The sequence below is a fragment of the Macrobrachium nipponense genome, chromosome 45 (assembly GCF_015104395.2).
Source record: "Macrobrachium nipponense isolate FS-2020 chromosome 45, ASM1510439v2, whole genome shotgun sequence".
Lineage (NCBI taxonomy): Eukaryota > Metazoa > Arthropoda > Malacostraca > Decapoda > Palaemonidae > Macrobrachium > Macrobrachium nipponense.
Window position 1 is genome coordinate 47861671 of NC_061105.1, and position 13604 is coordinate 47875274.

Here is a 13604-nt window from a genome sequence, read left to right on the forward strand (position 1 = left end):
CCAATCAGTATATCTTTAGTATATCTCACAAAGAAGAAATTAATCTTGGAAGACAGAAATACTTCATTGCACTGGAAGGAAGGCAGATGGACCTTCGTGCTTACCTAGTTTGTAAAAATCAAGATGCGATTCATCTCTGTAATGGCAAAACTTTTTTTTTTAAAGGAGGCAATTTATGTTCATATGTGGAAAAATGTGATGTACATCTGCTCACTATGTTTTGGCGACAAAGAGTAGGATAGGAACGGTATAAACAAGACGTACAAATAAAGGAGTAGGATAGGAACGGTATAAACAAGGAGTAGGATAGGAACGGTATAAACAGGAGTAGGATAGGAACGGGGTATAAAACAAGTAGGATAGGAACGGTATAAACAAGACGTACAAATAAAGGTAGCGTAGGATAGGAACGGTATAGACTACTAATAAAAGCGTAGGATAGGAACGGAATAAACAAGGAGTAGGATAGGAACGGTATAACAAGGAGTAGGATAGGAACGTATAAACAAGGAGTAGGATAGGACGGTATAAACAATACGCACAGATAAAGGAGTAGGATAGGAATGGTATAACAGAAGTAGGATAGGAAAGGTATAAACAAGACATACAGATAAAGGAGTAGGATAGGAACGGTATAAACAAGACGTACAAATAAAGAAGAATAAGTGACACCCCTCCAAATGGACAGAATATATTTAGTGTTTTACGGTTGGGATAACAACAGGTTTATAACACCATCTGTACTGTTTATCATTATGACTATCAATGATACAAAAAAACTAGTCCGAGAATTCCTTGACGAATTGTCCTCATCTAACTCGATTCCAAGCACTATTACTTCTTCCATTCTTACCAGCCAAGATATATGTCATTTATTTTCATTCCACGTCATTTCCGCTCATTCCCAACAACGCAACTTGCAAAGGACGCCATTTCTCTTCATTTCCACCCTGATCCAATGGGTAAATGACCTGCCAAATTCAAGTTACATGCTTTACGCTGAAACTGAAATTGTTCTGTTTAGGTATTGAACGGACTGAAAATATTAGGTTTCTTTGTGTCACACCAAATGAACGCCATTTAATTAGGCGTCAGTTCGCTTCATAAGTCAATAGACAACAATAAAGAGGTTCTCATAATAGCTCATTTATCGGGATAAAACGGTGGAATCGGAAGTAAAATAAAAAGGTCTTTATCCCCCTGTCTCTAGGAGGCATCAAAAGTAAACATGTGATAAGAAGCTGGATAAAGCAAACTTCATTTTCCAGGAAGATTTTCAAATTATCTTACACCATCAATCAGCTCTTCAGTACTGCATCTTCCAAGTATCTAAATATCTCATTACCATATTAATAGTATATGTCATTTTCTCATTTTTATTACGTTCCTTCTTGGCAATACTTTTAGCTATTACTTAGGGGCCTATTGTCCCTCTCTATTCCATATAATTCATAAATGCCTCATTACTCTCTCTCTCTCTCTGGCCACCAAAACAACACGACCAACAACGCTCCTGACATTTGCGCATTTATATGCAACCCAAGATAGCATTTTGATATTCGTGAATATCCCTGACTGAGTGAAGTGTTTGTGCAATCTGATTTGAGTGCTGCTTATTATTCTAACTATGTAGACTCAGTAAATATTTTAACTGGAAAGTATTCTCCTGGAATCGGGGACTCCTGCTCAACTTTTCTATTTTCTGCGCATGCGCAGTAAGGAGTATTATGACGTATTGCTGACGTCATTACTCACTACAAAGAATATTGCCAATCGGAAGACGTACGAAAAGTTCTGAAACACTACGATTCCAGTAGGAATTCTGACACTATAATGTCCTCCTCAAATAAACAGGTGTCTTTTAACAATCCCACTTGGGAGTTCTCCACTCAAACTATAGGAAAGCGGAGTTACAGAAGCCTGTCGTGAGATCGGTATCACAAAGGTTTTGGGTCACAAAAAAAAGAAAAATTGATCGATATGATAATGGAAAACACCAGTCTACTCGACCGATCAATTCTGAAAACAACGACTCAAACCATGAAATAACATCAGGAGATGCTGCGAAGGCGTCGAGGAACTTAAAGAGAGACTAATATTCGAGACCTTGAAATTGATGAATTAAATGAGCTACTTAAAGCTGCTCATGTCACGATCAACAAACTGAACAATCGCCTCTCATCGCTAGAAGAGAAGGTGGAGCAATTTCGAAAGCAGCTGCAAATCATCAGGCACCAGATGCATTTCATGGACCTGCCTGTTCTCCAACTGAGGGAACCCTTCTTTTGTTTTGGGAGAATACTAACCTTACTGCGATTCGAACATCTGATTTGAAAACTGAATGCTCAGTCCGAACCATAAAGGAAGCAAACATCGACCTCATCAATGTTGGATTTCGGAAAAACTTCAGTGGGCCCCAAAATACTGCTTTCTTTACTGCGGTCTTCAAGATATACTGGTATAAAAACTCAGCTAGAAGATATTTTTGATAGACTTGGTTCTCGTTGTTTGCGAGTCTGAAGCAGATAAACGAGGACATGGTCATTCACATATGTGAACTCGCACCGGTACTGAGAGTGCCAAGAGTTTGATGAAAATTATAAACAACTTCAACAATCAACTTGCAGCTTGGAGTGAAAAAAATGGGATATCGGTGATCAAAACAAATTTACAATTTAGACTTGGAACAGGTGAAATTGATCAAATGTGCCTGCATGTCAACAGTGGGAGCCAAGGAAATTTCCTCAACAGGCTAGGGGTCATCAGATTGCTAAATATCATCTCTAAAAATGTCCCTTCTTCAAACTAAATGACAATTGGGACACTATTACGCGTCAAGAAGTAATTGCCCCACCATTTTCTGAAGGCTCTCAAGGTGTTGCAAACAAGAGAGGATATCTCCAAACACACATGAAGGAAGCAGAGCGCCGAGATTCAGAAATACGGACTTGAGTTACCAAAATACCATAAAAAATTATGAGGACTATCCACGAAGACATTTTACAGCACAACGAGGTGGAAGTGGAAGAAGAAATAGCCAATTTTCTATTGAGGGGATCATCATGGCCGTCACAGCTCTTCTTCGGGTGGGGCGTGGCAAAGAAACTCTGCTACTAATTTGCCGGTTATAAATACGGGCAAACCCAGACAGGTGAAGCAGTAAATCTATCGCGACGTCGCCCTTGTTATAACTGCGGTGAACTCGGTCATGCTCTTTTTCAATGCCAGTTTTTATCGTAGGATTAGATGTGACAGGTGTAAGGGTATGGACACAAACAAGATTATGTCAAGATAGGGAATAGCAATTACTTCCTCCCTGTCATGACACTCCAACAGATCGACTTACCGTTGAGCATATAAACGCACAATCCCTCTTAGGTAATTTTGATGATGTCGAATTCTTAACAAATAACAGGAATGTTGATATCATGTGTATAAGTGAATCGTGGCTTTTGCTACTGAATACATAGCAATTTCATTGAAATCCCCGAGCTCTCTATCTATCGTAGTGATGGGGGGAAAGGTGGGGGAGATGTGTATCTATGTTCGACGCCATTTGAGGGTGAAGCTACTGCCACCTGAACTCGTGAGACCACGCATATCGAAGATCTTTGGATGTCAGTTCAATATAATAAATTTCCCTCCTTTATCATAGGCTGTGTATACCGTCATCCCCATGCCCTAAACGATAGCTATGTTATCTTTGTGATGTGTTTGGATCCATGTGCTTGAGAAACAAACCTCTCTTAATTCTATGGTGACTCAATGATAACCTCCTCTCCCCAAATAATAGAATGGGCAACATTATTAAAACCCTCCACTTGAGCCAATTGGCAACAAAACCAACTCGTATTACAACGACCTCTTCAACTCTCTTGGATCTAATTATTACCAATAGACCTAATTTCGTTGTACAGTCTGATGTCTTGCCTTGCTCAGTTGGTGATCATGAACTGTTAACTACAAATATAAACATCAGAAAAGAAAAGCGCCCTCCAACTGTTAAGACATTTCGTTGTCTCAAGAATTATTCGCAGAATTACCTCTGTGAACTTCTCTTAAATGACTGCTGTTTCTTAAATACAATTTTATTTACTGATGATGTACACTATCAGGTCCATATTTTTAACGTTACTTTTGTGAAATGTTTTGGACGTCTGTGCTCCTTTTATTACGAAGGTAATGAGACACCCGCCGCCTGCTCCTTGGATCGACACCGAAATTAAAGATGCAATGAGATCTAGGGACAATATACAAAAGGAAACTTAAAAATAAATAGACAGACCTAAATGTTGAAAGTAGTTTACAAAAGGGAAAAGAAACACGTTAAGACAATGCTGTCTAATAAGAAAAAAAGAAAACTATTATAAGGAAGAATTCTCCAATGTAAGGGTATAGAGGGGAACATGGAATGTCATCAATAAAATAATACCTCTGAACAAAAAGTCTCCTCCTGGGGGATCACTTGAAACCACAGACATTGATGCTCAGAAGAGAGCAGATGATTTTAATCAATATTTTTGCCATATAGGAAGGGAAACGTACGCCAGATCACAAGAAAATACCTGCAATAATAATCAACTCCATTATGATCAGCCCTCTACATCATTATTTACAATAAATAAATTCCGACCTCAGCCAGTTGATATGGACACTCTGATTCTTGTAATAAAACATCTGAAACCCAAAACTCTTGTGGTTCTGACGGAATTCCGTTTCGATTTTTGATTGATTTTTTCTCTCTGCCCGTTACTATTCTACATTCTTGTTATTGTCAACACCTCATTGTTACAGGTAACAGGTAACTACCCTGACCTTTGGAACAATCCTTACGTTAGTTTCCCGTTTACACAAAGTGGAGACACTGGAAACGTTGGAAATTATATGACCATATCTCTGTGTTGCCTGTCATCTCAAAAATACTACGATAAAATAATTGCCAGTTCCAACTGATGTCCTTATCTTGACTCAAATAATTTACTAGTTTAACGAGCAACATGGTTTTAGACCCAATTCTTTCAACAGAAACTGCGCTACTTACAGTTACCAATAAAAATAATATGAAATATAGAAAATAAGAAATTATCTCTCCTGTTATTTATTGGATCTATCCAAAGCGTTTGACAGCGTTAATCATCAGATTCTAATAAATAAATTAGCTAAAGTCAATGTCGACTCTTTTGGTTCGAAAATTATGTGAGCAATCGCTTCCAATCTGTTCGTGTTTGATTCAATTCTATCCTCTCCTGAGGAGATATCTTTTTGGTGTACCCCAGGGGTCGATTTGGGCCCATTGCTGTTTTTTATCTATATCAATGATCTACCACAACATATACGGGATGGACTTCTTTGTTATTTATGCTGACGATACACAGATTTTGCTGACTGGGGACTTGAAAAACCCGATGATTTGATAAAGAGAGCCGAAATATATTGACTACTGCAAAATATTATTTTAATAGTAACGGCCTATTACTTAACGAAGGCAAGACCCAGATCATTTTCTTTGGATCAAGACAGTATATCTCTCGCATCCCGGAGAACACGAACATAAAATTCAGTAATGTGACACTTGTTCCGTCACACACAGTTAAAAACCTGGGGTTTTTCATTGATTGCATAATGACTTTTAATGCACATATTGACTAACTACGCAAAAAGGTAACTGGCATCCTGTTATATCTTAACAGAGTGAGTGATGAGATTTGAGCCAGACTGTCGAGTCATGGTGGTACAGTCGTTGGTACTGAGTGTCCTGAACTACTGCTTGCGGTCTGGGGTTCGACCAATAAAACCCAGTTGGAAATGGTCAAGAAAATACAAAGTTTGCCGCAAAGGTCGCCGTTGGAGGTGCCCGAAAACATGACCATGTTACTCCAATGTTTGAAAAACTGAATTGGCTACGGATGGAGCAGAAGTACTTTTACGATATATGCCTCTTGATCTACAAAATCAGAAATAAACTTCTGCCAGAATGGCTCTTTTCCTTGCCAACGGTAGGCCAGAATCGTACTGAGAACATTAACACGAGGCACCAGGATCACTTATATGTTCCGAGAACTTTCACCGATACGGAGCGAGGCGTCTAGGTGTGTGTGGGTCCCATGTTCTGGAACCGTCTGCCTGCTAATATCAAGCAGCGCGAAACCATATCTTCTTTTAAATCTCATTTGATTGCACACTTACTCCAAAAATGAGACACTCTTCATTTTTAACCTTAGGTTCTAATCACTGCATATTTTATTTTAGGAGCTTTAGAAGTATTCTCTTCATATACCGAATAAATGTTGTGAAATTTTATCTTTGGTTGTAACTCTGTTTTACTTTTATCTTTATGAGAATTAGCTATTTATTATTTTTTACTGATTTGAAAGTTTTTCACTTGATTGTTTTTAAGGATCGCATTCATTTTATGCCTATATCATTATATGTTGTTTATCTTACTGCATTTCTGTTACATAGAGTCGAAAATTTTTATTGCATTTCCGTTTTTATTGAATTCAGAGATATTGTATGGCAATATGCCACCTGATACTAGTTGGCAAGTCCTGTGATAATGATACTGTTTATTATGTAAAAACTCTTTATAAAGCTATGAATAGACCTTGTGTTACTCAAGAAAGAGTAAAATTATGTAATAGCCTTTTTTAATGGAATAAAGAATTTGACTTTGACTGACCATTAAGCGACATCCATCCCCCCATCCCGACTCTCTCTCTCACTCTCTCTCGCTCTCTCTCTCTCTCTCTCTCTCTCTCTCTCTCGTCTTTCCATGTGCAGGTACTCTTTCATAAATGTTAAAAGGTGAAATGTTTTAATTACTTTCAGTCCATAGAGCAAAAAATGGTAAAAAATAAAAAAATGGTAAGCATTAAAATTATGCAGATGATGACATAAATATGATTATTATATCAATATATGTAATTTGGTAACATATGAGCGACTGTAATTTACATTATTCTTGAATAACTTTCATTATTTGTGTTCTCGCCCGTTATTTGGATTGGATTTGTTATTACAGTTGCTATCAAAACCGCAACATCTTGATGACGAGTGATGTGAAATGTGAAGGAAATTATTGCTATGGTGATGCCAACTCTGTTTATAATGATGTCTCTGAATGAAGTAGCTGTTCTCTATTCTATTTCACTCTTATAAAGCACATGAATCTACAAACCGAAGAGAGAGAGAGAGAGAGAGAGAGAGAGAGAGAGAGAAACTGAACATTCACTACCTTCACTTAGGTCCTCTTTTGAACTCTGAATCCAAGATTACGTAACCTATGTACCACAGTAATTAGAATATGAAATCCAATTTCCTCCCCAGAACGACCGCGCACGTTTCTTCTCACAATCATTAATCAGCTGTGAAAGACTTGATTACTTCATTGCATCACTTTGTTTTCACGTTGGATCGATCGATCAGGCTGTAATTGATTATCTCATCATTTTTCCATAGATGCTGTTCAGAATTTCAGATACTTAATTACACGTCATTAACACGAGCGACGTATTTATGCTAAAGAGCCGATGTAGTCCAGTGATTAAGAACAACGCATTTCTCCTCTATTGGAATTTTGGTCAAGAAAAATTATCAAACATTGCACAGACATTTGGTATAAAAATACCTAATGGAGGTCTACACAAATCACACCTGCCCTCGACAGTCAGTCTCAAAGGTCGACAGTCTCAAAGGTCGACATTCTCAAAGGTCGACAGTCTCAAAGGTCGACAGTCTCAAAGGTCGACAGTCTCAAAGGTCAAAGTTCCTGTAGTGTCTGTCTGTCGCCTTGAGCAAAATAATATACCTCTGCATTATCCGCTTCGATTTGACTTCATTGGAAGATAATGATGGCAATTAGCATCGACAGGGAACCTTAGTTACTACTGTTTTCATTTCCCGAACGAAACATAAATTGGTCCACGTCTCTGATTTTGGAGAAATGAATTATTAAAATTTTGACGAAGGAAGTGCAGATTTAAACTGCGAATATATCACCGAAATGAAACGATAAAAACGGAAAAGGAAGCTAAACAGCAGAAACAAGAGAATGATGATAAAATAAGATAATAACAGATATCCTACAATTAGAAATGTTGAAGTCAGGGACAAAACAATCATATTCTGTCTGCACGGATGTTGGTTTAAAATTGTTAACGGAACATGAATATGATTGGACATTTGACAACAACCTAGAATAATTTCATAGGAAATAATTTACGGCACAAATTAACAAATAGTTCGAAATATCTTTTAGAAAAGGATCCTTAGTTGGGGTTTTAAAGATATTAGAGACTCTCTACCTTAGTATTATATATTCCAAAAGCAAGAGTATCTCAAGAGCCGATCTCCTCAGAAGTTTTCAAGGAGTTTTTCATACTAGTGCCTACATATCTGACGCCGAGGGAAAAAAAATAATTAAAAATCTTTTACAACCGATGCCAGACAAGGGTGTTAAAAGGATGTAGTACAAAGCTATAAAATAGGTTCTGCGGGAAATTGTGTAAAATTTTATAATAATAATAATAATAATAATAATAATAATAATAATAATAATAATAATAATATAATAATAATAATAATATTAAGGGATTTACCAATTATTTTACAGCACAGTATCCACACGACGATATCAGCAACAATAATAGTAACCTTGTTCATCATTATCATCATCATCTTACGAGTACTGTCTCTTTTATCGCTATTCTATTATTACTAAAACAAATCATAAAATCATTCCATATTTACGTAACTAACAATCCATTCCACGTATAACTTCTCAGTTGCTCATTTATCCCTTCCTTCATTTAATTTGCCTCCTGCTATTTAAATGTCTATTATTTTTTTAATATATATACCATAAACCTCTTTTGCACCGTAATGTTTTCCAATATGGCCTCCTAAAGGGAGAAAGTGGTGCCACAAATTGCATTTGATATATCAGTGTTTGAAGCGAAGTGAATAAGTCTACCTTTTCGTCAGGCAGGTTTGATACATTCCATATCTCTCTCTCTCTCTCTCTCTCTCTCTCCTCTCGTCTCTCTCTCTCTCTCTCTGGTATACCCTAAATTGCATTATGAAGCCAAACGGGAATTTATCTCGTTCTCAAGTCCTGCACGAAAACTTACTTCAACCGTCTTTAATATATCTTAATTAATATAACTGAAGACGAAATACGTACTTCCCTCCTTCCGTCTCGTGGCTCTTGTATATCAAAAGAGTTATCATTTCACTTCATTCTTAGTTTAATTCAGCTCAGCCCCACACCAGATGCCATAAAAGAAGGTGAACGGTACCATATAGGAACAGCTTATGATACCCTTAGTGGCGGTAAACGCCAAGATTTGTCTCTGCAACGACTCCATCTGCCCGACATCGACCGTCTTATCTCTTGTAAATTTAGGCGATCTTCAAATAAATTGTCTTCACTAAATTGAAATAAAAATAATCGACGAACATGACCTCGGTCTCCAGCTGTCTGGAACTTTTGCAATTAGGGCATCGAACTGAATGATCGGTTGCGTTGCCTGTCACAGCAACACAGATATAAATTGTTTATTTATAAGGGATTTTCTCTTTGCTAATTGCGTGGCTTCTTGACACGAATCTACGGGTTTTGTTTGCATATAACTGTATATGCTTTGTATTTGCGCTTTTTTACATACTCGTATGTCACTTTTACGGTAAAAACATAACTACTATTCTACAGGGGTATATTTCTGTTGGCTTACCTGTAACGTTTTGTGACTGTGCGCGCATGTGTCCTACACATCAGTCTGTCATTGCTTTATGCGGGTCTGGAAACCTCTGGCATTTTTCTCTGAAATCAAAAGCACATGGGGATGAGGTCAATACATTATATTTCAAAAGAATGAATACTAGTAATCTTAAATACAAATATCTGAGTGACGACTGCTAAATGAAATGCAAATGAGGGCCTGAGTTGTGGAAGAAGGTCTCAAGAGCAGCCTATCACTGTTCTCCCTCGTAGGCCTATCACTCTAGCTCTCTGAACATCGTTAAACAAACGGTTACTGATAAGACAAGACCCAACATCATACTTCCTATTCACACTTTACTACATATATCTCAAAAGAGTGGAGACGAAATTGGACTTCCCGGTGGATGTCAGGTCTATTTTGATGATTCGGTATGTAATGAATATTACATGATAAAAGTAATGCGGGAACATTCCTTAAAAGTAGAGATAACGTAATCAGGTTAAGCAGGAAAGTCTGCCAAAAACCCACAGCCCAGGATGCGTGTGACCCTTAGCTAAGCACTAATAGAAACGCACAACAACAACCTAATTCCATGGGAAACCTACTTCGGCTCTCATGGGATGATCTGTCTTAACCTAGATAAGTAGTGTTCGTTCGTACACATGTATCTTTTGTTAGAATGCTAGCCTATGGATTTGTAAACCAATCTGTAAAAATCACTTCCTCTTCTATCGTCTGGTATAGACATTCAACTCTTCTCTGCAAAGCTATCTCAAGATGTAACACTCTGAGAATATAAGTATTTTTGCTACCTCTGTGTTTCCACGACATACCCTCCAATCAACTTGAGTACATGAATCTAGAGTTCAGAAATATCTTCCTGGTTGGATCGAGAGAGAGAGAGAGAGAGAGAGAGAGGGCTCTGTGAACCTTCCTCCTAACACACCGCTATTCGCTTCAGCGAATCAAAAGTACCCACGTAGGCCTGCTTGTATCCAGGTTCTACCACGCATACAGATCTCTGGGTATGATCAAAAGATTTATTACTCATTTTCATAACATCTGCCAACCCAACAAATCGCGATGATTGTGTAACATCTAAACAGTTTAATTCAACCATACACACATACGTGAGTCGGTGTGGGTATCAATTACTATTGCATCAAGTTTCTGGAATTTTCTTAGTGATTTCTTTTCCCCCACCGATCCTATTATCTTCCTTCACAGGAATGATGATCACTTCTCGCAGAGTTCAAATTCCCTCTATTTACCTCTACTAGGCCTAGGCTACACGAGACCATCACGTTAACATACTCGTCGAACTTAGCAATAAAAATATAAAGGAAACTATGAAGCGCTGTTTCCATTGAAAAGCCGAGTATTTTATCCTAACATTAAATTATTTACGATAACAAATACTGGCAATTTTGTTTCCAACAAATGGAAGTTGCTGCTTGCAGGTTGGAAGACGCCCTGAAGCCTATACCAAAGTAAACAAAATGTCTTTGCTACTCAATCTACACTGACGGTATGATGACAGCGAACATGATTCATCTTCTTACACTCCAATAAGAGCAACAAGATTAGTCAAACTAATTCTATATAGAGGAATTGCACTTACCAACGCCTGCACCCTGCTTAGGTGCTACCGTATGGGACTAGGCCGTTTCCTCGAGACGGTTGTCAAAATAATCGTTCGTGTCGGTGTGGATTATTCGTTATATATAAGCTCACACAACTGAATTACTGCATCCTATCGAAACGATTTCTTTTTCTTGTTCACAAGTCTTTCAAACAAACGACTAAGGCTCGGATGGGTAATTGAACCAACGAAAAGAGTCCAAACAAGCATGGCACGTTTACACAGAGCTTCTATAACTCTTCACTACTACAAGTGTGGTTGGTCCATACAATGGTTACGATACGTGCGCATGATTCCAGTTTACAAGCAAGCTGAAAACATTTATTCAACCGCCATAAGTGTTTCATTTTCAAGTACGTTAACGAAATAATAATATCTCAAGAAAAACTTGTTTTATTAAATAACCGATTGTAAATAAAACGTTAGACCTACATTTGCCAGTTTGCTTAATGAGACCTCCAGCACCAAGAGAGCGAACACATCTGATTCAACCGAACTACCGCCGGTACTGGCGGCTGGCCAATGAACTTTCTTTTTTATATCGTCTTTCAAAATACTTGAAGATATTTCCTCTAATTCCATAGTGTTCCGGAAGAAAAAATCGAAAAAAAGTTTATGAGCCGAAGAAGCTCCGTAGCAGTGGACCCAAATTTCCTATATTTAGTGCAACAGATCATCTATATACCAAAACAATATTTCATATTTTAACGTCCATTCCCTTTCTCGTTTTCTTTCTTTCTTAAAAATGGTCTAAAAAATTACAAAAAATTTACTTTTTTTATCACTGTCATCTGGTTCCTTTTTTATCATTCTCTCTCTCTCTCTCTCTCTCTCTCTCTCTCTCTCTCTCTCTCTCTCTCTCTCTCTCTCTCTTCAATAAAGGTATCTCTTTATAGAGTTTTTGACAGGTGAAATTACTATTTCATGATAGATATTAATCCAAGTGATTTCCAATTCATAGGCTAACAGCGCAAAAAAAAAAAAAAAAAAAAAATAATAATAATGTTAGGCGATAAAATTATGTATACGTAGATGATAACACGACTATGATTCTATCAATCAATATAAATCGCTACCAAATGAAATATTGTCATTTACAAATTACTTTGCCGTATTGTTCCCAGCATTTACCGATATTAATTAAGTTAGTTCAAAACTGAAGTTACTATTCCATGATGCCTGTCGGTTTCAGCCACTTCCCAATTTGAGAGGTAAAAAAACTACGAAAAGTTTATTTTATCATGATAAATTTACATGGTTAGCTAAGCATTAATTATTTGCTGAAAGGTATATCTGGGCAGCATGATATCAACAATATATTCTCATACTAACAATGATCATTTTAATTTTTATTATCATGATGGAATTTTTTTTTTTTTTTTTTTTTTTTTTTTTTTTATTTTTTTTTTTTTTTTTTTTTTTTACAGTCATTGACATCCTAATGAAATTTATACGTACGAAGTTACTTTCTTCCTTCTTTCAATAACTTCTTGATTTTCAAAACTTCTTGAAATTCCCAAGTAGAATAAAACAAAAATCCTCTCCCCGAACAGATGACAAATCTCAGTGTGACTTTTATCTCTGTCTTACAAACACGGAATAAGTTGTTTCAACAACGAAAATCAAAATAAATGCGGTATATTTTATTAGAAAAAAAATTGTCTGTACCGTTCAATATACACATTATTTATTTTCTTACATTTTCATTCTAATATACAAATCATAAATATCCTATCCTAAATTTCCTGTATCTTTAACTTAACGCGAAACACCTTCTTCAGAACCTTTTCAGGCTTTTCCATGGGGCTTTCCTAACCCCCCCCCCCCCCCCCCCCCCCCCCGCCTACAACAATAAAGTAGTTTGTAGGCTTACTCCCCGAGTAAGCGAAAATAGTCCTAACAACCAGAAAGTGAATGAATTTTCTAAATGATCAATGAAACAAAGAATATTTCCGTGTTCTTGTAAGATAACTAAGAACTTTTAAATTGTCATCATTTTGCAAGTAATGTCTCTATGAGAAGGTTCAAAGTTCACAAACTTCAAAGAAATTCGGGAGCATCATTGTGGGTCGTTTTCTGTCTCCTGCTACAGGGAACTAAAAAAAACGAACTGTTCTTTAGTGTTAATGTCAATTATAAATGACAGCTTGGGTGATGTATTATCTTATCGAAAGATTCTAGCCCTTTTTTTCCAGATAAAATCAACCTTAGCTATGATAAAAAATGTCGATGCGATAGTG